The following is a 25796-nucleotide window of genomic DNA, read 5'->3' as shown; positions in this document are numbered from 1 at the left end:
ACAGCCTTGAAAATATGGGTGAAACCTACTTTGTCCCTGTGGGAATAACAAACCATTACAAGACGCTGAACTATTTTTCCAAGTACATCATCACTGAATTTCTCCATTATCTGCATGTCACTAAATTGAGTCTACGCAACATTTTAAATTGGTAATAAGACCCTTGGCCACTCACCACTTACTCCTGGTAAGGAAAGATGCAAAGGCCTGCTCTGTCCACAGGCAGTCAGCTGTTTCCACAGCCCAAATCACAGAGCTCTGCAGCCACATGTTCAGTTTCCTCATTCACAGCACTCATACACATGACCTCTTCAGCAATCCTTCTTGAGAGATATAATCATTGCTTTAAGACTGCTCTGCAGGCTAAGTTTCATTAAGCACTTCAGGAAAGAATATATTGTCTATACATTCATCCTGCAATCAATTTCAAGTGAAATCTGCCATAATTCTCATGATTTTGATAGGCTATTAATATAGACAATATTGCCAAATAATTTATACCTGTTACATCATCACATACAACCATTTCTAACTGCCAAGGTTTAAAAGTAGCCAATGACATTCAGATAAGCCCACTTTTAGATCATTATGGGAGGTGATGGTCAAGTGATTCTTGCCACAGTACACAATTATTTGAAAAAGCATGATTTAGAAAGTGAATGAAGGGTTTCACAAACTAGAACAAGAGTACAATTATTATTCACAATTCTTTCTGATTTAAACACACATAATGCAACATTATTACTTGAATGCTTCAACAACACCGAATATACTGCTGTCTGAAATAGTTTGTAAACAGCTTCAATTTCAATATCTTGCATTAAAACTGGAAGATTTTTTTCACACTTTTCTAGCTCTAGCAAAAACCAGAAGGTATCAATCACCCAGGTTTAACAGCAGCTGACCGAAGCCATTCATTGAGCTGCACATTGCTACCACTGTGGCCCCATGAATAAGTCTCAAAGTCTCACCCTCCTTTTTTTGTTCCTTTGAGTGGACTCTTAACAGCACTTTCTTTTTTTTTTTTTTTTTTTTTTTACTTTCTGAATGGCTTTAGAGATCATCTGGAAAGAAGCACCATTAGTAAAAACAAAAGTTTTCAAAGAGAAGTGGGAACAAAGTGGACATATTAGAGACAACTTGTGATTCATGGCCTACACTGTGCTTTGCCCCTCTCTTTACCTCAATACACTTTTCAGTTTTACTGCTGGATAAGAGCAGAGCAGACCATTGCACTTCTCCTAGCAACCAAAAATCACTTAGGGGAAAAAAAAGACACGTTGTCTGCAGAAAGAGAGAACAGAGATATTTGGGGTCATACAAAGACAGACATATGTTCTTTTGCATTTCATTCTAAATTCAGCAGTTGTCAAAAAAGACTCAGTAAATAATAACAATAATAAGTAGTTCTGGTTTATACTGATTCATATTTAATTAAATATCTATTTGTCTACTTGTCACACATTTAATTTTCCTTTAATTCAGTGTTCTAATGGTTCCTGCTACTGTTTAGTTTTGCTTTCAGGGACTTAAGTTCTATCCCTTACAGTTTCTAAAGTTACTTTTTTTACATAGATGTATACACACTTCTAATGATCTCTCCACACAGATTTTTCTTTTTAAAATCTAGATGTACATACAGAGAAAACTATTCTTAAGGATTTAAACACAACAGCACTAAAAGACAATTTTATCATAGGATTCTCCTGTTCTAAATGCCAAGATTTCAGCCCATAGATAGGATTTAAATGTTACAGAACATATTGTCTGATCTCATTAGGTAAAGACCACACTGCACAGTTTAAGACGATGAAACAAATTCAAGCAGGAGAAATAAAGAAACACCACAGAATTTTGTAATTCAGACATACTGACAGACATCTGAAAAGCCAAATCACATTGACAAGCTTAAAATCAAAGCACTGTAACTTCAAATCCAGATTGGTAACAGAACATAAGCATAGATCACAGGTAAAATGCAGCCTGAAGTATTTCTGATAGTTTGGTTTTTTTTCCACTGGAAGTCCTTCGTTTAATAGCTGTTGCCTTGACGTGAACCGACTATTTGAGTTAGTCCACTGAATCCTTCTTACATATCATGAAAACATATATACAGTAAAGCTCCAGACAATTTATCAGAGCACTTCTGCAGTGTATCAGGTTAGAGCCACCACAGAGCTCAGTTCACTGCATCAAACTACAAATTAGTGTCTCTTTGCAGCCACTCCAAACAAATCTGGACTAACACAATTTAATAGAAAAGCTTATTCACTTCATGGATAAGTGATGTACAAGTGACATAGCAATGATAAAAGCCTAAATATACTGAGTATGAAACAGCCCTGAAATGCTCAGGGATCAGCACTCTCCTGTTCAGCCTAACAGTGGTGCTTTGCTCCCCTGTTCATTCCCTATGCTAACCCAGTTCCTCTGCTGGGTGTCTCTCTCCATCAAGCCATGGACCTGGAATCAGGATACTACCCCACTTTTTCTCCCAGCTTACACTGTAGGTTCTCTCTCCAGAAAACTGTCAGAGCAAGGCAGTGCTACTGTACCTGCAGGAACAATAAGCATCTCCAGGTCTCACTCTGAAAAGTGAGGAGGAGGATGCACCCACAGAACCTTTTCCTGCAGGCTCTACTATGGAGTCTCAATCCCAAGGAGAAGATCAAGTTCTCTAGGGAAAGGCAATGCAGGTGAAGAAAACACTCTTTTTCCAACTAGCTTAGTCCAACAGCTTCTCTATGCCATCGGAATTTTTCATAATACTGAAAGAAACTATCATCCATCCTTTAGTTACAGAATTCTCTTCTGGATAAAACAAACTGTGAAAACTGACCATTCCTTTTGCCAGGATGAAGTCATCTGGGCTACTGGACATGTGGACCTTGAAAACTGCACAGAATGACAGCTTGAGAACCCATGATTATAGGGCTCCTGCAGCATTAAAATACTTTTCATAACTGCTTTTTAACTCTTGACATTTTCACAGCAGTAAAAAAGTACCTCTGGTACCCCGGCATGAGCTGTCCCTCCATTCACTATGAATGAGAAACAAGTTGACTGATGTTAGTTACCTGACATTTTGGTTTCAAAAAGGTTAAATTTTTTCCACTCAGTTTCTCTTGCAATCAATGGCAAGTGATTAATAGATGTGAACTACAGCTTGCTGTGTTTTACAACTTGCTGCTGGGCGTTTCTTCCTTACTTATTTGTCCAATCTGCATTTATGACAGGCACATTACAGAGATGCTCTTGTCGCCTTGGCACACTGCACTGCAGCTATAGAGGCAATGCCTAAATACAAATGAAAAGACCATATGCTGCAACAGACAGGGTGGCACCATCCTCTAGGTAGTCTCTAATGAGTGAGACCATACTTAGCTCCTGGCATCCTCACTCATCCTACCAGTTCATTTCCATATATCAGACAAAATAAACTGTTCTCCCAATTAATCTGAGAAAAAGTGACAAAAGTAAAGGCAAGATATAACAAAGTACAAAGTAACACAATGACAGGTCCTTCACTGTCATCAGACTGAAGAATTCTGATGGAACTGAAGTGGTACAATGAAGATTCACTGACAAGGGTAATTCTGCAAGGAAATACCACATATCCTTTACGGTTGCACCAAGTCATGCTTGGAAGAGTGTCTTGTGCATTGAGCACCTGAAAATGATGAGGAGTGAATCCGAAGACATTTTGTGTTCTTCCAGTCATCACTCAGGGAAGTAGAACTGAAGGAGTATCCCCCCAGCCACGACAAGTAATAGCACTGAAAGTCTGCAATAGCACCTGCATGCACACAATCTCAATGGGTTACAAAATACACACTGGAATCACGAGATAAGGGTGACCTTCAGTTATCAGCAAGCCAGAGACATGATGTTTCCTAGGAGAAACAGCAAGACAAACAAGCAACAAGAAATAATGTTTGCCAACCTTTAGTACATAACCAGAAAGTTCTCTCACAACCCAGTTAAAACAGATTTATTAACTCAGGGATCTGCAGATAATAACTATTATTTAGTTAGTCTACAAAAATAAAAAAGAAAAAATTGCTCACCAAAAGCAAACAAAGAGAACCCAACAACAACTACAAAAAAAACTGGGGGAGCTGCAAGTTATACAGTTCTATGCACATGCACAAGCTACTTCTGCCAGAATAATGTTTAGATGAATAACCTCACATCACATTTGTCCAGAACCCAGAGATGAATCTCAATGAGCCCTGGCCACCAGTGCACAGCCGCTCAATGTATGTATCAGCAAGTTATTACATGGGTGTTACTGACTAGTTTGTCTATTGTTGTTCATGCATTTTCTGATGAAGGCTATTATTTTAATAAAATTAAGAGAACATCTTGGATCTCTTCCATGGCAGCAATGCCAAGATAAGCTGCAGAGATGGAATTAAAAAGCCATTTTTTACTTCATGAACTTTTGGCTCGAAAAAACATTACAAATGCATATCTTTCCATACACAACAAAGCACAAGAAGCAGCTTTTTGGTTACAAAGGGAAACTGCACTAGTAAAGAGAGCACTGTAGGAAGGAGAAAGCAGTGAGCAGAACCGAGGCATCAACATGCACTTGTACGCTCTAGTATTTATGTAGCTGTTGTAGTGCTGTATATAGCAACAAGCCAACTTCATCTTGTAGCAAGATTACAGTGCATGAATTAAGATCTGAGCCTTTACTTACAGTAAGCCAGAATAACATCACCTGTTTTCAGTGCTCTGTGAACTCAATAGCAAAACCCTCACAGATTTCAGAGGTACAGTGAGGACCTAAGTTAATGGGACTTATTTAATTATCCACTATAACAACAAAAGTTATTAACCATGGGTGATTAGCATTTATTTTGTTAAGGAAAAGTTCTGAGGTGAGGGCAAGACTAAACTCAATCTTATTTCTAGACATATAAACTCAAGGGCACAGAGTCCACAAGTGATAAGAGAAGTCAGGTGTGAGAGTAAAGATGGTGACACTAAATTATACATCTGGAAATCTCTACTTCTATATTAATATCTTGTAATCAAAGATCTCATAACTTACAGTCCACATGACTATCCTGCATAAAAGGTATCCTCAACATTCTCTCAGGAAGTGATTTAAGATCAGATTCCATACCTATCCACGCACCAAAACAAATTGTTTTGAACATACAAGGCATGTGTACTGTCAATGTATAACTGCAGGAAACCTCAGGTAGCAATAAAAGGGTACTGTAAAAATTCACCAGTTACATGTACAAAATGTCTGTTCAGTCAGAAAAAAAAAGTCAAAACATTTTATTTATTTAATATTTATTTATTTGGCAAGAGCAAATCTTCTGCCTTCTTCTTGCAAAATAAAGAGATTTCTGCAGAAATGTAGAAAAGCACACCAGTAACGGAGCCTCTTGGCAAGAAACAGCACCAATATGATCGCTAAGCATCCTCCCCAAGGTTGGTGAGAGAGGTGTGAGCCAGATGGCAGCCACAGGAAGAGCAACCTCTGCCACGCCAGCTGAGATAACAGATAAAACCTGACAGCAGCGTCCTCTTAGGTGGCTGAAACAGAATGCACAGAACCTGTTAGCAATCTCTTCAGCTGAGATCAATATTTGAATAGCAATTCAAGTGTAACAAATGGCTAAAAAGCCATTGCATACTCTTTAGTAATTTCCACTAAACGGTTCAGCAGCGGACAGAGCACATCCCGAATTTAGGGCTATGAGCCCACATAGCTTTGCTGTGGAAAAGCAGTTCCTGGGAATGGAGTTGACTGGACAGACCAGCCAAAGCCTCCATTTCGCCTCATCACACTTTTTTGGCACATCTCCTTGATACTTTTTATGTTACTTTAAAAATGGACCTGAATTCTTTTATCTACTTTTAAGGTTGCATATTTTTAGCCCGCATTGCTAAAACTTAATTTCCCTGAGCAACATCAATCTCATCATTCAGAGAGCTCCTAATGGAAGGATTATTGTAGTCAGTGCAACTCATGTAAAGGCTTAAAACCTCCTAATTTCAACTTTTCAGAAAGATTTGTGGAGTATCAGACCTTTTGCGGAGCTCCAAATTAGCAAAGGCAAAAACCAAAGTACCTGGATTATCCTATTATTTTTCAAGCAAATCTATCTCTGGAAGTGCAATGACTGGGTTCCCTCAATGCTTATCTTCTGCACGTAAAAACGTATTGTTACAATGATGACATCAGACATAAAGTAAAGAAAGCAAAATCTTAAGACAAATAGGCATAAATTCATCCTTACTAAGCAAAGTTTTAAAACATATTATTAACTTGGAACACGTGTTTAAATTCTTGTTAACTTCAGTGAAATGGAAGCACTTAAATGCTCTGCAGAATTGGGTCCTGTGGAAGAACAAGGTAAAAGAAACAAAACTGCAAACTCTCCAAAATTTTACTCTTAAAGCATTAAAATGCACACATTCCGCAGAAGCAAAGGTTATCCATCAACAGCAAAACTCACATGAGAGATCAAGACCCTGTCAGCTCAAATACTCACTGGAAGAATATACTCCAGCTTTATATGTTAGCCATGCTCTCCAATGGGCAACAGGGACCTGCACAAGGCCACAGATGTGTGGTTCATTGGCATGGAGAAATAAAAAGAATTAAACAAAGAAAATAAAAAAATACAGAATTTTTCAGCCACCATAACATTTCAGATGCACACTTTCCATTAAGAAAAAAAAGTGCTTTTGAAATATATCAATATGGAGATAAAATGCTGTTTTCACAGAATTGTTCTGATAAATCTTTAACACCTTCACCCATTCAAGAGCATCACACTTGCAGTTTTCAATGGACTAAACACCAGCTCTGACATAAACAGCTGTCATTTTCATTGGAAGTACTCATGAGTCCTACCAGGCCAGGGCCTCGCCCACCAAAACACATCAGTACATATCAGTTGAGAACTTTTCTGTTAATACTTGTTCTTTCAAACTTTATTAATCATTGGAAAAAAGATAACAAAACAAAGCAATGAAAGCACAATCAATTGAACACTCTTAAAAATCCACATGTAATCAATTCCTAACTCCAGTAGCTAGTGGCTTACTTTAGGGTACAGACTCTATCTAGTGGGAGAAGAAGGGTTTGTGTGTGTGTTGGTATTTGGGATTTTTTGTGGTTGTTTTTTTTTGTTTGTTTGCTTTTTGTCAAGAACAGTAACCAAAACTGGTAGCTAAAGAGAATTGAAGTTATTCCCTGATCAGAGTGTAAGAACATGGGCAGGGCTACAGGAAAATCAAAAGCACAATAATAAAACCCCTAAAATATACTTATATGTCTGTATTACATGTTTTCTGCCACTTTGGTTGGGCTCTTGCAATTTTCAGGTGTCCAAAAACGATGGGCAGCAAAAATAACTTTAGAAGAAAAAAAAAAATCGTTTTGATCTGTCCCACTTTTGAATCACTAAATATAACTAAACTCAGAGGGAAAAGGATGGTTAACATGCTTTAAATGCTACAGTGTCTGTGTCTGGACTTCTTGCCAAGAGAACAAACAAAAACACCCAGCCAAATCCAGCAACAAAAACCCCTCAAACCCAGAAATGCACTAAGAGGTAACTTTCAAACACCATAGAAAACAAACCAAGGACCTATTAAACAAGAGCTCTGTTGGGTTTTGCCCTTTATTCTTAAGCTAAAGCATCACAAATGGTGCTGATGTTGATAGAGATCTTTTCAAAGCAACTAGTGGTACATGTCAGCCTAAGATGTGATCGTAATTACTATGCTTCTAAAGAGACAAAAGCACTGTGTGCCAAGCTTGCCTGCCAGTATTTCTTCAAAGCTACTTGTTAGTCATTTCGACAATAACAGCTTATATCTACTTGGTCATGATGTGCTATCCACAAAGCTCTTTATTTATTTATTTCAGAGAGTTGTTAATGTAGGCAAACTTGACAGTCTCTGCAATATCTTCCCACAAAAGGGGAGGATCACATCTATTCCAGGCAGCTTCTTGGCAATTTCTTCTACTGGTCCGGCTCTAAATTAGCTGCGCGCTTCACCTGCACCGCCCCACCCTCATCAGGCTAAACCAGAACAAAGGTTCTACATGTGTTCCCCATGACAAAAGTCGAATAAATTATGTCTTGCTCCTGTCGTTCCAACAAGCTGGTTAATTGCATTTGTTTCATGTATCTCCAAACAGCCTGGTACTTTAATTACATTCTGTAACACCAAGCTCCTCTGATTCACTCTGTCACTTCCACTGAGCACTTTAATTGTATTCCTTCTAGCTACATACAATTTTAAACACTTACTAATACTAATAATTACATTTCTATGACCTGATGTTAGCAGTTGTGTGTACAAAGACATCTCCAATTTCCGTGGTCTTAATGATCTTTTGTTACAGCACGAAACATAGAGCAAAACCTAAAACAAAACCCCGGCAAAACTATGACTGCACAGAGAGACACAAACGCTCTATTAAATCATTTCACAGTTACAACTTCTCTTGTTCAGTTTAGCATGTGAATACATCATGCAGAAATTTTCTTATCGGTTGACCAAACTGAACACTCAACTGCAGAGCATATTCTGCAGCCAAGGTAAAACTGTGTTTGAATCTGCCCCTCTTCTATTTTGCCTCCTTTCTTGCTAGGGGGTGGTGGAGAAACACCCAAAGCAGCCTGTGACTGCGAACAATAAACCCCGAGCCCTTGCCTAGAGGCTGCTACAGTAAGTGCTGCGAACAGCTTCTTGGAACAAAGTTTGCTCTGACACACAGGCAAAAACATCCAGGGACCCAGACATTACATTCACCTCAAGCCTACAGAACTGCTTAGAGCTGCAAAGAGCCGATGCTAGCCGGGTTGCCGAGCATTCGGTGCCAGCACACATTCTGTAGAGCCGGATGCTCGCTGCTAGTCGTGTGCTTGAGCTGCTGCAGTGCATGCACAGCCTGTGCAGCAGCACAGCGCCCACCCCTACTCTGGAAGGCAATTTCCCCTTGCACTGAAGTTCTCGCCGTGCTAAATCGTACTTCCCCAAGATGATAATTTACAGCTCCCCATCCAGCACTTAAACTCGAAAACCACAAGAAACGTTGCAGAGCACACCCAAAGGGAGGGGGGCGGTGTGTGTAAGGAAACCCACCCTTTCCCCAGACGTTGCTAAGCTCTATGAAAACCCTCCCTCCGGGAAGCTCGCAATGAGGATAAAGCCGACGGGGAGCCACTGCCGCCCCACCTGCCCGGCTCGGCGGAGCTGGGCGGAGGCGGAGGGGGGTGATCGGGGCTGAGCTGCCGCCGCCCCGCGCTCCCAGCCCGCCTCCCTCCCGCCCTTCGTGCTGCTCGCCAGCGCCGAACGAGGCGGTGAGGGACTCTGGAAATCCGCCAGTCCTCCTCACCTGGAGCCGAGGCACAGCTAACCTATTTATTTCATCAGCTGGCTCTCCCGGTGGAAAGTTTAACAATAGAAGGCGGCAAAGTAATACCAGCTACAACAGCGCTCTGCTTTTCCGTTCCCCTTCCCGCTCTCCATCCCCAAATAAAAGATTTATCACGGTAGTTTTTGCTCGCCACCTCAAGCTGGCATTTTTCCATTCATAAGCTGCTTTTCCATTAAGTTAGGAGACGGGAAGGACCGCTTATTGGAAACATATATTCTCCCTCTTCCGACCCCTCCCTCCCCAAATACCATTTTTATACCGGGAACAAACTTAAGGCTCTGTAACGTTAAAGCTTATAATGCCATCCATGTGCTGTCCCAAATCAGATTCAGATGAAGGGGATTTCTGCACAGAAATGACATATCTAAAATAAGCGAACTTACCATAGACTTGAAAAAATGCAAATCCGAAGAGCAGGAGTGGCGTCAGCAGACCCATTTTGACATATTAAAAACAATCCCGATCACTTGCGAGACCAATTCCACAGAGATTAAAAAAAAAAAAAAAAAATTAAAAAAAAAAAGAAAAGAAAAAAAAAAGAAAAAAGTATCCAAAGCCAGTAAAGAGGTAGGTCCAAAAGTTTTCAGTTTCCTAGCAGCTACTTAAAGTGGAGAGGGAAATCTTCAATTCAAAAGCTGGAGATGCAAAGGTCTTGAATGTGACACTTTTAGATCCATATAGATTGGAGCAGCAGCGAGTGAGCTCCGAAGGCTTCTGTTTTGCACACACGCTCCTTCCTAAATTCCCACCAATCCAGCCCAAGCAGAGGAATTATTCAAGTGTGTCTAAGACTCTCTTTAGGATCCATGGCAATCCAAAAGCAAGCTCTTTCTTCGGAAGACAAGGAGAGCCTCTGAGAAAGGACCTGATTCCTAGAAAGTGCTCCACAAACTTCCCGGCACTTTGCAGGAAAACCATTGGTTTGGTTCGGCTATTTTGCCTTCCTCTCGCCCTCCCCCTACCCCTTTCTCTCTCCCTTTCTCTCCCCAAATCAGTTCAAGCTGCAGAGTTTCTCACTTAACTTCCATAATAGGAACGCCCAGGCAATGTGCTACACGGGAGGGGAACGGCTTGCTTTCTCAGCATCCCCTCAAAAGAAAAATAAAAATAATAATAATAAAAAATAGTAATAAAGCCGTGTTCCCTGCACCTCCCTCCTCACTGGCAGCGGAGCGGGAACTGTTGGAGGGCAGGACCCCGGCGCAGAGCCGCGGCTGCTGCCGAGCGGTGGCGGCGGCGGGGGCTGCGGGGAGTTCGGGGCTCTCCCGCCGCCGCGGCTCTCCCGGGCGGCCCCGGAGTCCGCCGCTCCTCTCCTCGCTCCGCTCCTCTCTCCCCTCCTCTCCCGCCGCCTCCGCCTCCCGCCGCCGCGGACACACCGGCTGGAAGGGAGAGGGAGGAGAATGAGCGCGGCTCCCGCGGCTGCCTGGGGAAGGGAGGCTGCGGGGTGTGGACTAAACCACTGCGCTCCACACCCACGCGTCCCTCTCTCTCTCCTCCCGGGGTAGGGAGATGGGGATGGCGATGCCAGCAGGCAGCCGCAGGGCTGGGAATCAGGCTCGCTGCCTCCCCTCTACAGTTGGGTGTAGGTAGGATTTACATGATTGCTCCTCACCGCTTCCCCTTTAATGGGCAGCTAATTTTTCGGTAAGTGATTTCATGGAACTGTTCTCTAATTATTCATTTTCCCTCTCACGCGCACACGCAAGCGCTCGGGAGTGAGACCCTCGAAAGGATATTCCCCTGGGATTTCTCGGCCGGCCCGCTCTGTGGAAAAGGAAGGAGATGTGGCAAATAAAACACAAAACAAAAGATCGCACGTGTCCCACGGAGGCTGCGGGACCGGCGGGCACCGCCGAAACCCAGGAGCCTCCAGCCTCCCTTGGCTCCCGCGGATGCAGCACAGCTCCCGCCAGCGGGAAAGTTTGGAGGTCCCCGGAGGCGGCGGTGACGGAGACGGGAGAACGATCCGCCTCGCCCCTCAGGGACAAGAACAGCCCCTCTCCCCCAGGCCCTCAGAACAAACCCCGAAGCACCACAGCAGCAAGAGGGAGGGACGGGAGGGAAGGAATCACGCGGAGGGAAGCGGGATGGACCCGGCTCCCGGTGCCGGAGCGGGACAGAGACCCTGAGAGGGGCTGAGACATCCCATGAGGGGGTGAGACACCCGTGAGGGAGACAGAGTGTCCACCGAGGGGGACACTGACACCCCGCCATGGGAGGGAGCTCAGGCACCCCGCGATGGGGACACAGACACCCTGTGAGGGGTGGGAGACAGCCTGCGATGGGGACACAGACACCCTTTGAGGGTGAGGGACAGCCCGCGATGGGGACGCAGGCGCCCCTAAGGGGTCACACACACCCCGGGGGTCACAGACACCAAGTGAGGGGTCACGCACACGCCGGAGCAGGCACAGTCGCCCCGAGGGGGCACAGACACCCCGTTAAAGGGGCATAGTCACCCAATGAAGGCTCACAGACACCCCATTAAGGCGACGCAGACATCCCGTCCAAGGGTCGCGCACCCCCCAGGGGTCGCACACACCCCGTTCAGAGGTCACGCAAATCCCGCTCAGGGGACACCCAAACCCCGCTCAGGGGTCGCACACAAGCCGAGGGTGCACATAGCTCCGTGCTGGGGACACAGACAGGCCGTTCGGGGTCACCCCCCGCCCTCAGGGGTCACAGCGGGCTGTCGCCGCTGTCGCGGCAGCGCGGGCTGCGGGCAGCGCCTCACGGTGAAGCCCGAGCGCCCCCTACTGGCGGGCTGCGGGCAGCGGCCCCCCCGCGCCCGGCGCTGCCTTTTGTCGCCGCGGCTTTGGGGTCCCGGAGCTTGTATCTCGCCCTGCTTTCTTCTTTTCTTTTTTTTCGCCCTTCCCCCCCCCCCCCCCCCTTTGTATTTTGCATCTACGAGAGATTTATTCATTTAATAAGTTCTTCACGTAAAGGATCCGAACCGTATCCTTGCATAATGTACGCTGCCCACACATACTCCCATAAATGGTCTGCGAGTTAATTCTTCCTTAATTCTTGTGTGCAATCAGTGACAACTATTTTACCGTCGCCAAACGTGACAGTGTCAGGGGGTTTTTAAGTCTCTGAGATGGTTACAGCTATTCCTTACGAAGCCAGATAAAAACTCCAAAGCATCGTGATGCAAATCAGGATGGTGTTCCCTTATACTCACAATATGCCCTGGGGATAAATATCAAAGAATCACAGAATTATTTGGGTTGGAAGGGACTTTAAAGGTCGTCTAGTTCTGAACCCACTGCCATGGGCAGGGATGCTTTCCACCAGACCAGGTTGCTCAGAGCTCCATCCAGCCTGGCCTTGAACACTTCCAGGGATGGGGCAGCCACAGCTTCCCTTGGCAACCTGTTCCCGTGTCCCCTCACTTCCACAGTAAAGATTTTTTTCTTAATGTTTAATATAAACCTACTTGCTTTCCGTGTTAAGCCATTCCTCCTTGTCCTGTCACTCCAGGCCCTTGTAAATAGTCTCTCTCCATCTTTCTTGTAGGCTCCCTTCAGGTACTAAAAGGCCACAATTAGGTCACCCCAGAGCCTTCTCTTTTTCAGGCAGAACAATCCCAATTCCTTCAGCCTATAATCCACCTGCTCCGTCCTTCTGATCAATTTGGTGGCCTCCTCTGGACTGGCACCAACAGGTCTATATCCTTCTTATGCTGGGACCCCAGAACTGAATAAAGCACTCCAGGTAAGACCTCACCAAAGCAGAGCAGAAGAGCAGAATCCTCTCCCTCCCCTGCTAGTCATGTATTACTGCACCTGGATATTACCTCATGAAGAAGGCTATAAGTGAGGCTAATTAGGCTAAAGTGATCAAAGAGGTGTTCTTTGTCATTGTGTTCGTGAATTGGCAAAACAAGAGTACCATAACTACCTGATGGCAGTCTGTATAGCATACATGAAATATTACAGAATATTTCCCTTTGTAGTGGACATTTCAAATACATGGTGTTAGTGAAAATGCTGACTTGTTTATTGCAAAGTTTTAAATTGTAAATAGCTTTACAGTGTGCAGTTCTTTTTCTGCTTCTCAAATAAATTTAAGATAAATTTAATAATAGCTGATGCAGGCCAGAACACTTTGTAGATATACACAGTCTTCAAAACCCTTAGGTACAGAGGTACCTGAAAAGAGTATAATGACTCATACAAATGTCCCTGGTGAAATCAATGGATTACCCATTATAGCTGCTATTTTATTCATTCACTTCCACAGAGCACCACTTTTTCAACTATTAAACACTTTGCAAAACTTTGAAAACTTTCAGCCAGATATAACCAAGCGTTTTCATGCACAGATTTTGCTCACTGATTTTTTTTTTTCTTTTTCTTTGAGAAGATTTAGCAGTTCCCCAAAATAAAATAAAAGGTCATCCAAAGATGTGCTGGATCAGTACAGCAGAGATTCAAATGCCTTATTGATTACAAGCCCAGGACATGTCACAGATCAGAGTCAGTGGCCTGTGAGCAGGGATTGCTTCCATCCTAAGATGAGTCCAGATAGTGGAATAAAAAAACATATGCTTGTCTCTCCGGTCTTTCAATAACCTCCAATGAACACGGCCAACAGGACAGATGTTCTCTGCTTGAATAGCAAAGTCTGTACAGAGGAACTGAATGTGCCAACTATTTGTTTGGCCATGAGCAATATGCCACCTGATTAAATACTTGTGAGAGCAGGATGAGGATAAGATGTGTCAGGAGCGGTGCACATAAAGCTTCAGTTCAAAGGGTATTGTTGACGGGGAACTTTAGAAGAGGGAAATGGCACAGTAAGATTGCACTAATCCATACTCAAGTCAGTCATCAAATGAGGCAGGACTAATTTGGTGAAGCAGCAGTGAGATCAGATGTGTCAGTGCTAAAAGTAAAGGTTTCCATGCTTTCCCAGTCTGTTATTTCATATCATTGATTCCTACACTTATGCATCTGCATTAAAATATATATTTAGTGTATGAAAGATGGGATCCAGTGTTTAAAGAACCAGGGTTCTAAGTGTAGCCCTCTCTTCTCTGTTATTTTTCTTCTAAACCAACATTATTATTACTGGTGTTAAATCTGTGTATAATATACTCTATTTTCTGGTTGCCATAAACCCCTCATGTTATCTTCTTAGGAAGAAAGGTTTAAGTTGAGGTGGATCATATAGAATTTCTTGTGGATACCAGAGCTATTCACCCAGGAAATTGCTGAAAGTGAATGGAGATCTTTAATATCAAAAAATGTACACATGATGTAATAAGTGTGTAATTTAAATGTAGGCAACTAGGTTAGGAGGCTGGTCTTTTTAGGCTCTGGAGTAGAGCAAAAAGGTGATCCAGAGGCTAATTCAGAGCATGTAATGTTAGGCAGCATTGGAAACAAAAAGGAAGAAAAATGACACAGTGAGCATGGACCTTCCCAGAGAACAGGCTTTTGTCTTCCTCTGCTTTTCTGTTCCAGGTCACTGGGTTCTGATGCCATCTGACTATTGAATACATGATGAGAGAACAGAATTTATAGATTTTAATCCTTATAAATGCTGAAGCATGATTATTATTCCTGCTACAATCAATAGGGTCTTCCACAGGAAGACTGGTCAAGAGACGTAAATCAGGAACTGAGTCCAGGGAAAGAAGACACGTTGGTGGAGACAGTGTAAGCACTGTCACCAGATCTATCTAACAAAGCCCCCTGAAAAGTAGTTTTCCTGCTTTCCCTGGATACCATAACTCTGACTAATCTACTTTTCTAAAACCACTCCTGTGAATTAAAAAAAAAAAAAAAAAAAAAACGGTGCCAGAAGCATTTGCTTCTTTCTCTGTCTCACAGGTGTCTCTTGCAGCATAGAGTGTCACCTTCTGCTACAACATTAAAAATTCCTAACTTGTGGCATCTGACTTCAGAGTGTTCCTCTGGAAATACCAATCAAGCAACACTAAGAACCATATTTTGAAATATCCTTATTTGCTAGACTGAGTTAGTATGTCTGCACTATTTTTAGTTACTAGTACAGCTACAGTGCTTACCACAATTATAAGAATGATCTATACAGTTGCTAAGATAAATATTTGGCAAATGAAATCATTGCAAGTTTTTGATATATGTCATATGCTCAATTTAGGGTTTACATCCACAGCTCATTAAATGTGCAAAAACTGGTAAAAGAAGGATGGTACAGTTTCTTGACAATCATTAAAACCACCTCACCTAAAATAAGTGCTACTTTATAATTTTATTTTTAAATGAGATTAAAAGCAGGTTATAAGTACAAATACTGAGATGCTAGATATAATATTATTTGATAAAGATTTTGTAGATCCTACTTTCCCTTTGTTCTTTCATTGTACGTTTACCACTCATAAAAAAGAAAAAAAAAGATTGTGTTTTCCAGCTTTGTGGCTTGGACAAAAACTCAAGAAAGCAGAAAAATAATTGGTAGTTAAAAAAAGAATTTGAAAATGGATTATGCATAAAACCAGGGTCAGATTATTTCCTTTCTGGGGCAGAATGGGGAGGGGAAAGAAAGATTCAAGTGGCATTCACCAAAAACTGGGTGAGATTACTGCTGTGTGAAACACAGATCTGTGTTTCCCTGCAGAGTAAAAGAGCGCAGCACACCATCAATTGAGATACCTGGAGCTGGCATTGTAGAGAGCAAAAGCATCTCTGTTCTAAAGGGCTAAGAACAGCAGAAAACACATCTGTAGCCTGCTGCAGGAGTGGCTGGAACTCAAAACCCATAGTGGGGAGTACAGAGCCTGTCACAGCTCTGTCACAAGCACCGGAGTTGTCCCAGAGCTGCTGGGTTTTGTATGCACTTGCAAAGAGCAGGTGGAATTGCATCTTTTCAGGTGGGACACAAGGCAATGAACAGCACTTCCATCGTGGGAGGGTTCTAGTCTGGTGTCAGGAAACAGGATTTACAAACAGGTGCCCGAGGGGACTGTGGAATCACTGTCCCTGGAGATATTCAGAACTTAACTGGACAGTGCCCTAGACATTGAACATGAACCTGCTTTGAGCTGGATTAGAGGATCTCCAGAGGTCTCTTCCGACCCACATTTTTCCATGGTTCCATGATTCTGTGAGTGGCAATACTGACAAAGCTGCAATCATGCAAGTGTAATTTGACACAAAGCACCAAGGTTTCTTAGTAGAGAATTATGTACTCAAGTGTTCAGTAGCACTCACTTCTATAATAAACTACACAGAACTGCACACACAAGCTATAAATAAAAGAATTGCTTGATTTTCCTCAAATTAAAGCCTGTTGCAATAATAGTAGCCTTTGCTGAGTGACTCCTATGCAGACTGAACAGCGAACACCATAGGATTAGAAGAGCATTCCTTGCTCTCTTGTGATTGGAAATGCTTTCCTTTGGAATGCCAGTATCTAGAATTAATAACCTTTCCACCAAGTGCAGTAAGTTGCACATCAGGCTTATGTCTGCCTCCACACTAGGCTGCAGCATGAATTTGTTATGTGCAACAGGTCACACTGCATTCCTTCTAGTCCTTCCCCTGACTATATATATCTGGCCTCCCCCATATCAGGAATTTCCTCATACACACTAATATTTTCATATTGGTATGTCTGAAAACATCTCCCTTTTGCAAGAGTTGTGAGTGTGCCTGTCTGCTACATCAGGAACTTCTAGTCTCTCTCTTATGTCCAGAACTCTGTGTTAGTTATGCATTTCTTTGTCTAATGAAGTAAGTAAATCACTTAAAAAGATGAAGGTCGCAATTATGGAATAAAGAGATAATCTATGTAAATAAAGACATCAAAGACATTCTATCAACTAGAAATAAAATAAGATTCCAAGAGTAATTTAGTTTATTCTTTTGATAATGTCGACCTCTATCTGGACATTCATTTAAATTAAAAAATAACAAAAATGCACTCTGCCCTAATTCACACAAAAAATCCCAAAACCATTCCTTAAGTGACAAGGTAAACCTAATTTCCAAAGACAGTTTAGCTTTCCAGGGGGCACAAGGTGGCCGTCGAGTCATTCAATAAAAGAATGAGTGTTTAAAATTAATAACTGGAAGATGATAAAATCTTACCCTGTCTACAGGAGAGATGCAAAAGTGAAATTCTCACTAGAAAAAATTTATTTCTTCATAGTGCAATCAGATGGATTTACATGAAATTAAGTGTAGCTACTGCACCCTGACTTCCAAGGATCAGAAAATCAGGGTGCACAGCAACAAATTTATAACTACACAAGGATACACAAATAAGTCTTAAGCTGAGCTCTATATTCCCACATAATTATATTAGAAATAGCATGTTATGCTCTCTTATTAAGTGACATATGTCACACTTTCCATAACAAGTGCATATTGACAGCCAACTACATTAGCCAACAATATTTACACTTTAATTACAGCTTTTAAAATAATATGTACATAAGTTAACAGTTGGACTTGATATCTTGGAGGTCTTTTCCAACCTTAAAAATTCTGTGATTTTATGATATGTTATGATATGTTAACAGGGCCAAAATTCATAAAAGTAGATCCCTGTGTAAATCTTGATTATGTGGATGCCCATTTGTAGACAGGCAAATATTCTTATACTAGGCACTGTTTATTTAATAATGTAGGAAACAAGATTTATTATGTCATTAACAAGTCAATTTACATGACAATTCTAATAGACACATCCAGTATTGTTTTTCAGTCTTGACTGGCTTTTGAATTTAACTGGATTTCATTGTGATTGTTCTGTAGAAGAAGACAGACTTACTGTGTTCCCTTTGTTACCTCTGGCCTCTAAAGGGTCATCAGCACAGATAGGTTATGCTTTGCATAATTTCTCCCTTATACAGTCCTCAACTGTAATCATATATTAGTCAAACCAAGGACCAGTTGTGGTACCAGAGAGCTTCTGATTTATGAAGATGTCAGCTCCCAAAAAGCTGGCCCATCGCTGTGGTGGCACCCCTAACAGCATTAGAGGGTCGTGCTTGTTTCTACCAGTGGGTTTGTAATGTTCCCAGCAGGCTATGATTCTTTTTTTGCAATATGGTGCTGTCAACACTGTTCTCATCAGTTATACATATCAGTGGATTATTAACAATATTTGTCAGACTTCTATATTAGTTTTGTCCCACAACAGCCTTGCCTCACTTCAGCAATAGAATTACATTTTACGTTGTCTCAAAAAATGCTTTTAAATTAGAATTGATGTTTCAGTCCTATGATTTTTCACTGCTGATGTAATTTAGCTTTCTATCTAAATTTTTATAAGAGTATATGGCTTATTTTTTAGAAGCGTGATCCTATTAAAGACAGCTGAAACATAGAGAGTTCCACAACAGAATTTGGGCTAGTACCTCTCCCATGCGTGTCAGACTAGAAGAGCGGTCAAGACTCATATAAATTTCCAAAGTAAATGGAAAAGAAACATCAAACAAGAATAAGCTTGAAGTCTCAGAGCAAGACTTCTCCTTAAAATGTATGCATTTAATCAAAACGTTGAATACGTACAAATGTAAACACCAAGTATCTTGTATAATCACTAGAGGAGCTATCATATTTTGTATATTTTGCAGCTAAAGCTATTAGAGGATTTGATTGCTTAAATTGTATATAAAATCAGCAAACTTTTACCAGGAAAATACGTGGGAATGTTTTCCTCCATGCTGCATATCCCATTATACTGGGAGCAGCTGTGGCAGTACACAGCCCCTTTAAAACCAATAAAACTGAACATGCAAAGGGGCAGCTCAGAACACAGAAGCAGAAGCCAATGATTCATTTGAACGTCTGTCTCTGTACTGAAACACAAAATAGCAATTACCTCAAAGCTGCTTGCTGCCACAGCTAGGAAGACTCTCTAACGTTTAAAGCACACAACAGAAAACTGGGGTTTTTTTTCTTTTTTTTTCTATTCATTGTGCAGCTTGCAGTACTGGGCTGATGGTGGAATTTAGCATGTTTCAATCTCAGACATCAGTTCACACCTTGCCTATGATGATGGTGACCAAAAATTATTACTTGATTCCTACTTAAATTATTTTAGAGCTCCTTGTAGAAAAGAGAAACCCATTGTAAGCTTATCTTACCCAGACAATCAGCAATAGCTCAACCTTTTAGGACAACCTGGAGAAGAATAGGGCATTTCGCACTGCCATGGCCCAGAAGGTTCTTATCTCAAGAAGGAAGGAAGAATTGGGTTTCAACAGCATCTACCATGATGAGATACTGTACCATGTCAGTGTATCTGTGGACTTCTGTAATATAAATAGTAATTAAATCCCACTGCCCCACTGCCTGCTGAAAGGTTTTCTAAAAGAAATGTGTCTTCCACAATTCTGGCAAAAAGTAATGTAAAAAATGTATTTTTTATCATTTCCCAATGAAAAAAAACCCCACAAAATAAAAAATTAAAAAAGTTATTTAATCTGTGAGTGACATATCTATTAAAATGTTAGGCTTAAAGTATATGAGCCAATGAGTGAAGCCGTAAGATTATTTTTTAAATACACCTATACATGAAATTCAGAATTCTGTAATAATGCCTATAGATGTGTAGGTGCCATGAAATAATGAAGATATGTGTGTGATTGATTATTTTGCTATTTAAAAAGAAACAGCAGTCCAACCTGAAGAATAGAAGAAAGAAGATATTCTCATCTAAATTTGCACAGAATTTACTTGAAAAACTTCCATGAGTACTTACAGGACTGGAATTCTCATATAACAAAAACCACTTTAAGTCTTTCAGTATCCTTTGGAAGAAGTAGCACAGCTGATCTCAAATAATAGAAATAATGCAGCAGGCCACCTGGGAAATTCTTCCTCTGGGAAGTATAGAGAACCATTCAAGTGATCTATATTTCAAAGAAAATTGGCTTAAAATCCAATGTTCTTTCACTGTTGACCACCCCTGTACTTTAGTGCTTCTGCAGGCATAGGATGGAGCTGGTTATGTAATCACAGTAATACTGACACAGAAATCTGAGTACCACTTTTTTTTTCCTTTCTCATAAATCCATTTTTCCCCTTCATCAGGAACTGTAGTGATAGGACAAGGGGGAATGGCTTCAAACAAAAAGCGGGCAGGTATAGGTTAAATGTTAGGAAGAAAGTCATTACTGGGAGGGTGGTAAGGCAATGGAATAGGTTGCCCAGAGGATGCCCCATCCCTGGAAATGTTCACAACAAGGTTGAGTGGAGCTCTGAGAAGCCTGATCTAGTAGAAAGTGTCACTTCTAACCCAAACTGTTCTAAGATTCTGTGATTCTGTTTAATTTTCCTGACACATGACCTGGAAGATGGTCAGTGATTCCACATATACTCTCGTAAAAGAAGTTTGAATCTGTTGATTTACAAATGAACATAAATCCATATTGCCCAAATGAAATGTACATCTGAGCCAAGAAGGAGCTTGAATTTTAGCTATCAACAATTGGCGGTGTCTACCCTTAAACTACTAAACATTAAAATACAAAGGGTTGTATTTCTAAAATTTTAGGGAGGCCAGAAGATATCAGTGATCAGCATATTTGCAGAAAAGCTTACAGTTGCTTAAGTCATGCCTTAGACAAGGAAGATGTAGAAAAACTGATACAAGCCTTCCATAACTCCATCATGACAAAATGAGGGGAGCTGGTGTCTGACACAGAGATGTCTGTTCCACCAGGAATAAGATTATAGATGCAAGAGTGCCACAAGAAGGCTAGAGCATCTGAACCACTAAATCCTGGATTTGTAAGCAGTGACTTAATCCAAAGACTGCCAAGTGAAATCACAGTGGTGGATCAAACTGAGGAAAGTACTCCTTAAAAGAGTGTCAAGTAAAAAAATGAAATGAGTGCTGAGTGACAGCAAGTTAATGTGAAGAACCCCTGAAATCTTACAAGGATGTCTTGAAACATCTTAATATATATTGAAAATTTTGGATTTGAATTCTTTAAATCCCAAGAAAGCAAAGCTGTAACAATTAATAACCACATTTCATAATCTAGGCAAACAGCAGATGATAGATGATTCTTTTATATAGGAAAAACGTCCCTTATTACATTTTCCAAAGTCTTGCTTACCATTAACATTTTAGATCTACATCATATTTAAGATGCTTTAATCAAACTGCTTAATATTCTAGATTGACAGGCTCATTAAGCTGAACAGTAGGATTGCTGTCATATGCACTTCAGGCACTTACAGTAGGAAATTTTCTATTTTTAATTCCAAATGTTTAAAGAGAAATTTTTATCATTAGAACTGCAACTGTACTTCTTTTCTTTGTGAGCCCTTAGCGTATGTTTGGCATCTCATCTTTTATTTTGGGGGTCTCTTACATTCTGAACTACTTAAGCAAAAGAGTAGTGACAGCAACAGCATTGGTATAGTAGTTACCCGTTTTTTAAGAATCCATTCATAATCTCTAATAATTTCTGCCTGTCAATGTTAAAGAATCATCTACTGTAGCTACAGGTGCTCAGATTGATACCATTGTGTACTGACTCCCATTTGGTCTATATAATTTTAATGGATTAAAAAAAACCTACCAAATTTTATTCAATGTTAAGAGCAAAACAAATTTGCAGAAGAAATGTTTCTCCAAGGCCAAGTTTATCAAAATCAGTTAGAGGTGCTTCACAGTGCTGGGAGCAGCTGTGTGGAAGCCTCATTAGTGTTGCAAGTCAGTGTGAGTTAAGTTTCTAGCTGTTAGTTTCTTTTGAAGGTTCTTAACACATACCTATCTAAACATCTTTATTCTGGCAGTGTATAAAAACTTCCCTCATCAAGATCATCCTTGATCTGGAGATCTAGAAAATAAATCAAAGACTGTTTAAAGGGAGTGTGGAGTGCTAAGTACTCTTCTTTCAGATCAAATAAAAAGTGCAAATACAGCTCTTTGGATAGTAAGATACCTGGTATTAAATAGGAGTTAACACAAGATTCCTCAAGCAGGCTGGGTCAGAAGCTGTGTTTTGTGATTACTGGTGAAAAAAGCAAAAACAAAGGCCAGGAGACAGGGAGTAAAATGGAATGGATAAAAACTGACATAACAGGAGCAGGAAGGCTATTCCAAGAGTAAAGCAGGAACAAAAAGGTAGCTTAGCAGACATCTGAGAAAAGAAACTATTCCTAATGCTACTTCTGTTACTTCCACGGAAAAGAAATCTCATATTGTCTTCGAAGAAGTCGGGAAGGACTGAACCTGCTTCAGTGTCACCCCCTAAAGAAAAATGCCACAAAATGCATGTAGAAAAATTCAACTATTGGCCACACATTGTTCTTTCATATTTTCAATCAGGCAAGAAAAAAAAAAATAAGGATTTTAGCAAATATTTTATCAGAATAGCAGATCTCAACACTAAATTCTATTCCTAAATCACAACAGGAGCTGATAAAACCATTCTGCTTTTTCTGCTGTCTTCTCAGGAAGTATCATTATAAAGTCTTGTTCAAAGAGTCTATTTGCAGATCAGTACCTTCATAATTTTTTCTCTAATTACATAGAAGCCAAAATTGTAATAAGAATAGTAGCTAAATGTTACTGCAACATTAAATCTCACTGTCATGACAACATGTTCTTGTTTCTAAAACTGAGCCCTTTTTTTTTCTGTTTCTTCCTCCCTTTCTTTGTCAAGATCCAGTGAGAGGTAGAGTTCAGCTAAATGACTCCACTGCTTTGGAGGTTTGACCATATGGTTTGCTGAGACTACCAAGGATCTTAAAGATAAAATATCCTACTATTTTTCTCTTCTTGCCAAAACTTGTTTCCTTGAATATTACATCTAAAAAGGGTATTGGTGCCATTTTTATTCATGCAAGCATGCACAATTTTGTGTTTGTACTCCTGTGTGTGATTTGGAGATGTTGCTGCCATTTCTCCTATGATCAGGTTTCTGACTGAGACTCATAGCTACACCTGATTCATTTGGGTTTATTGATGGTTTTTTTGAAATAAAAACAGTCTAAAATTCCTCTAATTGGTGGTTTGGATTTGTTTTTATTAGACACAGAGGTTGTAAAATAAAAAATAGTTTCTGGTAAAAAAAATCCATTGGCAATCTCAATAATATTGTTCTTTCTACTTATTTTGGCTCTTTTTCCTCGGTATAAGGTTGCATACTGAAGGCATTTCCTCTGAAAGTTTAAAAGTGAGGTCACTGAAACAATTGTGATAAGATATTGTTTCTATCTGAAATTAGATGCGTCTGTCTTATCTCCATGTTTGATTAATTCCACTGCAATAGAGTCATCTCTAGTTTTCATATAAGCTCCTTTCAGCTTCCATTTGACTCCTTCCTTTTTAGTTTACAGAAAAGATACAGATTAAAAAAAAAATTAAAAAGCAAGATTCCAATGAGGACATCTACACACTAAAAGACAAATTTCCAGTTTTACACTTGAAGAGGGACAGCTATCTGATAGGTAGCTGGTGTAGCAACCCAGGTGTAGCACCTTGCACTTGGCCCTGTTAAGTCCTAAAAGAAGTCAAGCATTTACTTTTAAGAGATATAAATTCTAGCACCATCAGATATGATTCATCTTGTTTTCAACAAGAAATAACTACCTCGAGATAACAAAGCACAGCAACTCTTGGCTAGAGTCGTCTGTATAAAGCAAAGTACTTATTCTGTATTAACAAAATGCTATAAAACGTAAAACTTCTACCAGACTGCAGATAGCAGCCCTAAAATTCATCTCAAAACTGCTTTTACTCTCATTTCGTATTAAAAGGAACATACATCATTGTTGAGCCATGTGTTACATCTCACAGAAAGCAGTGGGGAAGTCCAAACATTGACTGTAATATGAATTAAAACAGAGTCATCATGGAATAATAGAATTGTGGAATATCCTGAGTTGGAAAGGACCACAAGGATCATCAAAGTCCAGCTCCTGGCCTTGCACATTACAACCCTGAGTCACACCATGTGCTCAAAAGCATTGCCCAATCACTTCTTGAGTTCTGTCAGGCTTGGTGCTGTGACCTCTTCTCTGGAGATCCTGTTCAGAGCCCAGCCACCCTCTGGGGGAAGAACTTTTTCTAATATCCAACCTAAACCTCCCCTGATTCAGCTTCAGGCCGTTCCCTCAGGTCCTGTCACTGTGCACCCAAGAGAAGGCTGTCCTTGATGAGGAAGTTCTAGACTGCAATGAGGTCTCCCCTAAGTCATGAGGCAATGGTAAAGGTTTGAACACAAATAATTTTCTTTTTTCCACTGTTACTCGAATTGAATTCAAATGATTCCGAGTCATACTTTTAAAGAAAAATCAAAATCTACCTAAGAATTTCTAGCCTAGTCTAAACATGAGAGACAAGTCTCCTTAGCGAGAAGGAAAAGTTGTGGGAAAATTGTGACTTGGGATTCAAAGTTTTGAATACTACCCACTAACTTCAGTGTGCTTTGTTCTCTATAATGTGTAAACATGAAAAATCCAGCTAAAAATAGATGTTACATTTCATAAATATATTATTATCTGACTATGGGATGGACCTGAAAAACAAAATTTGCATAGTCTGGCTTTGATTCATGGATAGAAGGAAAACTTTAATATTTAATGATCCTACAGCAACCTTTGAGAGGTTCCAAGGAGACCGTGAATGAAAATGGAGTGTACTGTTAATATATCACTCACAGACAATGAAGAGATGTAATCTCTACTATATTGTAATTTTCAGCATGTGCACCTTATAAATTTGTGACAAATATACAAAGGCTCCTACATTAGAAATTACTTGCACACTATTACTGATGTTGTTATCCCCTCACTCTCTGCATACAATATGTATTTAAATACCTCACCTAAACAGAATTAACCATGGCTAAACCAAAAACCATGTGGCTATGGTAAAATAATAGTGACACCTTGCAAATTGATTTTGGATTTCCTGATTAATTTCTTTTAAAAGTTATTTGCTCGATGTCTTCATGGTCAGCTGAACTGGAAGGGGAAAAAAGGGCACACCTTGGCTGTTTTCTGCCACATACTTAAAAAAATATCATTCATTTTTCCTTTATGGTCTTATGATAAATTTGTTTAAAAAGCTAGTCCAGTAAAATGAAGTGAAATTAAAATACCATCCACCTTGAAAGGAAAAGTAATGTCTCACCTGCATATTTTGAACTATGCCAAAGCTCCTCTCTCTGTCTTTAGCTGCCCCAGGCCATCTATCAACTAGTTCATACAAAGAAATGAGCAGTGAAAATGATATTTTTAAGAAAGCTATTGTGATATTGACTGATTTCATTAGGGGTGGACCTAACCTTTTTTTCTCCCTACTGCTTGTTCTTTACTCTGTGCTTTCTGAGACCCCTGCAAAAAGGTGTTCTCTGTGACCCAAAAAATAAGTTATAATGTATACAGATAGATAAGAATTCACAAAT

General features: G+C 40.5%; 1 protein-coding gene across 1 annotated transcript in view; it reads right to left on the bottom strand.

The window, feature by feature from the left end:
* The window catches only part of ROBO2 (roundabout guidance receptor 2), a 1017279-nt gene that overhangs the window by 428039 nt on the left and 563444 nt on the right, over nucleotides 1-25796 (bottom strand). The gene's annotated exons all lie outside the window — the stretch shown is intronic.

The sequence above is a fragment of the Lichenostomus cassidix genome, chromosome 1 (genome assembly GCF_008360975.1).
Source record: "Lichenostomus cassidix isolate B80296 chromosome 1, HeHo_3.0, whole genome shotgun sequence".
Classification (NCBI taxonomy): Eukaryota; Metazoa; Chordata; class Aves; order Passeriformes; family Meliphagidae; genus Lichenostomus; species Lichenostomus cassidix.
The sequence above is the reverse complement of the archived record's forward strand: the minus strand, read 5'-3'. Positions and strand labels throughout refer to the sequence as shown.